The 4,296-nt window shown below is 43.6% G+C and overlaps 1 long non-coding RNA gene across 1 annotated transcript; it reads left to right on the top strand.

Moving 5' to 3' along the window:
• The first annotated feature begins 601 nt into the window (after nt 1-601).
• LOC147374471 (uncharacterized) lies at nt 602-2,824 on the top strand. Its single transcript, XR_015162796.1, has 3 exons — nt 602-779; nt 1,662-1,745; nt 2,693-2,824. It is a non-coding gene; the product is annotated as an uncharacterized LOC147374471 (long non-coding RNA).
• The last annotated feature ends 1,472 nt before the right edge of the window (nt 2,825-4,296 follow it).

The following is a 4,296-nucleotide window of genomic DNA, read 5'->3' as shown; positions in this document are numbered from 1 at the left end:
AGTGAAGTTAAACACTGTTAACCTTAAAAATAAAGCAGTCATATTTTAGCAAAAATGGGGTTATTTGGGAATAGCAGAAGAATTGGTTTTTGAATCCAAGAGTCTGTTTCGTAGAGTTTGACGGCACAAGGAATGGTTGCTGCTGCTGCTGCTAAGTCGCTTCAGTCGTGTCCGACTCTGTGCGACCCCAGAGATGGCAGCCCACCAGGCTCCCCTATCCCTGGGATTCTCCAGGCAAGAACACTGGAGTGGGTTGCCATTTCCTTCTCCAATCAAGGAATGGTTAGCAGTACCTAATAGGGGCTTTCCAGCAAGGCTGAAGGAAGTCTTTCTGGAGGCATCTTTTCCAATAGGCAGGCTGCAAAGTGTGATGCTTAGGGTCTTTGCCTCCTGGGAGCACGCTGTGAAAGGATTGCTCTACCAAAGCATGGTTATTTTTAACACAAGCAATTAGGCCTTTATGATAATGAAATTTATCTCCTTTTTATCAGCTGTTGATCAAAAGAGGCAGAGGCCAGGTGCATTCAATGTGCTGTGACTAGCTCAAAAGACTGAGAAGTGCCTGAATATCAAGCTTGAGTTTGAGCAAACAGCAGTTTTTAATTGGAGACCCTATGTCCCTTCAAGGCCAACAGTTTTAACATATGAATGTTGTCGTCCTGTGAAAAAGCTTGAGAAAGGGAGCAGAGAAGCAAACTACTCACATAGTATAACAAAAGTAGAGCCTGCAGAAAACTTTACACCATCCAAATCAACCTTCATGATTTGTGAAGAGTAAGGTAAACTTCCTGTGAAATGCAGGGGCATTACTGTCCAAATTTATTGCCTTTCTTTCCAAGTGAGCGCAAAAGGGTGTTGTTTAGTCTTATCAACTGGAATACTAAAGAATGTACTCCATAAATTAATTACAGTGAAAATGTGCTTTCAGTGGGACTGGATGTCAGTAGTGTGTGGAGGTTGGGAACAACAGGGTGTCAAGGGATGAAAGAGTGGTTTATTGCTTGTAAGTTCTGGTTGAATGTTCATCGGGGCCCTTGAGTTTTCCTACAGGTAAAATGGGTATTACAGGGACCAGAGGGCTTACCCCGTGGCTCAGCGGTAAAGAATCCACCTGTAGTACAGGAGACATAGGTTCGATCCCTGGATCAGGAAGATCCCCTGGAGGAGGGCATGACAACCCACTCCAGTATTCTTGCCTGGAGAATTCCATGGACAGAGGAGCCTGGCAGGCTATAGTCCATAGAGTAGCAAAGAGTTGGGCACAGTTGAAGCGACTGAACATGCATGAGTGTGCGCGCACACACACACATATGCACAGGGACTAGAACAGAGGGTGATAGGCTCTGAGCCTTGTAATCCTCTATTATGGCTTGATGCCTTGAAGGACTCCTTTATTTATAGGGTGTTAATTCTGAAGAGAGGCTTTGAGGGATCTATTCGAATCTTGACAGGGGGTGCACTGTGGATTCTACAAATATCCCTTGAAGATTTTTCCCATAAAGAGAGTGGTAGCTGATCCAGTAGGGATAAATGGCCAGCGTCCCCATATTCAGCTATACTGCCAACAAAAATAAAAGCAAATAAAAGATGGTGAAACGTCATTCAGTTCACTTGGTTGGCTATTGCTACTGTCAAATTCTAGCATTGTTTTTGCCTTTTAGGAGATGGAAATTCCAGCATGATACTTTTCTAAGAAGCCTCAGCCTACTAAATGAATAGGAGCAGAGGAACTAAGGAGAAAAAAGGTATGTATCTCTCAGAAGGTTTAGAGATGGGAAGCTGGGGAGGTTTACTAAGGATCCTCACTCTTTGAACTGTCTTAGTGCTCTGAGGCAGGGGCTGCTTTATAGCAGTTGGTTGAGCGCTGAGAGGGTAGCTCTGGGTCCATAAGGACAGAGAGATACATTCCCAATCTGGAGAGTGGTGTCTCTAAGCTGATTAAGAGAGAGGATTAGGAAGAGCTCCTGTAGCTCCTCGGAGGCCCCATCATTGGGAATCAGGAGGTCTTGGGAATTAGACTGGCTAGAGGGCTGAAAACTCCTGGAGCACCTGAATTTATAACAACCTTTTGTTCAATATTTTGGTTCTTATAGAAACAGCAGTAATAGGTTTTTGATAGTTTTTTTTTTTTTTTTCCTGGGCACACAACATATGGGATGTCAGTTCCCTGACCAGGGATCGAACCCATGCCCCTTGCAGGGAAAACAAGGAGTCCTAACCACTGGACAACCAGGAAAGTCCCACTAGGGGCTTTTCAGTTTTGTTTCAGGGCCTTCATTTGCTGGAGTTGAAAATTAAGAATTCTAGTGGTCTCTCATTTAATTGAGTCAGGTAGAGTTCAAATGAGCTGATTTGCTAAATTAACTAAATTCTGAAGTAGACATGGCTTCCCACTCCAACCCTGGGTCTTTTAACCAACAGAGAAAGATCCTAGTTCAGCCCATTAATAAACATAGAGTTAAAGTCTACCTGAGTGGATTCAGCATCTGAAGGAAGACCTGAATTTCATTTGAAAACAATCTGAAGTCTGTTATAATCGTCATGAAGGGGTTCCTCAGATTTCTGTGGGCAAGCCTTCATTTTATTTCGATCAGGCTTAGGAAGAGCTACTGTAATTGCCCAGTGAAAGTTTTCAGGCAGTGTTCTAGCCTTTTGCTAAAAGTTAAGAGTTTGTTTTTCTACATCTGTTCAGGATGTTCTCATCCAGCAAAATTCGTTCACTGTTTGGCTTGACTATCAGCGACAAGCAAGTGGACTAACTGATCAAAATCTGAGACACCAGGTTGGTTACTTTGAACAACAATGTTAAATACTTCAGCAAACCTATGGGGCTCCTCAGTTATTTCAGGGCTCTCAATTTGGCCTTATAGTCCAGGGAACAGAAGACATTTGGGGTTTATTTGGATCCTCAGAAGAGAAACCTTTAAAGGGAAAGGTTCTGATAGCCTCAGAGAAGGGGGAAGTGAGGAGAGGCTCAGGGAAAAGGGGCAGCTTGGTGAAAGAATGAGACTGGGAAACTGAGGGTGCAACAGAGGAGAAAGATGGCACCAGGGGTGGGGGCTGGGCACAAGGGGCTGCCTTCAAAAAATGAGGTAGTAGGGGAGAAGCTGTCTTGTCTTTCTTTAGTGACTCAGTTAATTTGGAAATTGTATTTGCAGAGAAGCAATTTTAGACCCTGGATAATGCTTGGAACGGAGAAGGCAATGGCACCCCACTCCAGTACTTTTGCCTAGAAAATCCCATGGACGGAGGAGCCTGGTAGGCTGTAGTCCATGGGGTCGCTAGAGTCGGACACGACTGAGCAACTTCACTTTCACTTTTCACTTTCATGCATTGGAGAAGGAAATGGCAACCCACTCCAGTGTTCTTGCCTGGAGAATCCCAGGGACGGGAAGCCTGGTGGGCTGCGGTCTCTGGGGTTGCACAGAGTCGGACACGACTAAAGTGACGCAGCAGCAGAATGCTTGGAAGCCTCAAAATATCATTGAAAATATGTGTCCCATTAGGTTTTGATAGCTTTAGAGACCACAGCTGTCCAATTCAGTTTGAAGAAAAGTGTGAGGAGTTTGGAAGTTCCCCATAATGGCCATTAGTGTTCTAAGTTACTTTTGGTTAGGTCAGTCTATTGAGTTAGAAATGCGCGTGAGGAAAGGGTTTTGGGTTTTTTTTTTAAGTTTTTATTTTGTATTGGGTTATAGCCGATTAATGATGTTATGATAGTTTCAAGTAAACAGTGAGTGAAGAGATTCAGTCATACATGTACATGTACCCATTCTCCCCAGAATCCCCCTCCCATCCAGGCTGCCAGATAACATCGAGCAGAGTTCCTTGTGCTGTACAGTAGATCCTTATTGATTATCCATTTTAATTATAGCAGTGTGTACACGTCCATCCCAAACTACCTAACTATCCCTTTCCCTGTCCTTCCCACAGCAACCCTAAGATTGTTCTCTAAATCTGTGAGTCTCTTTCTGTTTTGTAAGTTCATTTGTATCATTTCTTTTTAGATTCTACAGGGCTATCATAAGATATTTCTCCTTCTCTGTCTGACTTCACCCAGTATGACACTCTCTGGGTCCATCCATGTTGCTGCAAATGGCATTACTTTCTTCTTTTTAAGGAGAGATCCAAGTTTTTAAACATAAAACTGGCCGGGGGCACCCTCAAAGCATTCTGATGACTGGGATCCCATTTCTTTGGGATTTTTTCCTCTAAATCAACAAGAAAAATTCCCAAATGTACAGTTCCAATAGGAAGAGCCCAGTTCCATAAGAAATCAGGCTAAAGATCAGGACA

This window comes from Bos grunniens, chromosome 4 (genome assembly GCF_055505025.1).
Source record: "Bos grunniens cultivar Pamir isolate PY7600 chromosome 4, Bosgru_T2T1.0, whole genome shotgun sequence".
Taxonomy (NCBI): domain Eukaryota; kingdom Metazoa; phylum Chordata; class Mammalia; order Artiodactyla; family Bovidae; genus Bos; species Bos grunniens.
Note: the sequence above shows the minus strand (reverse complement) of the source record. Positions and strands in the feature narration are given on the sequence as shown.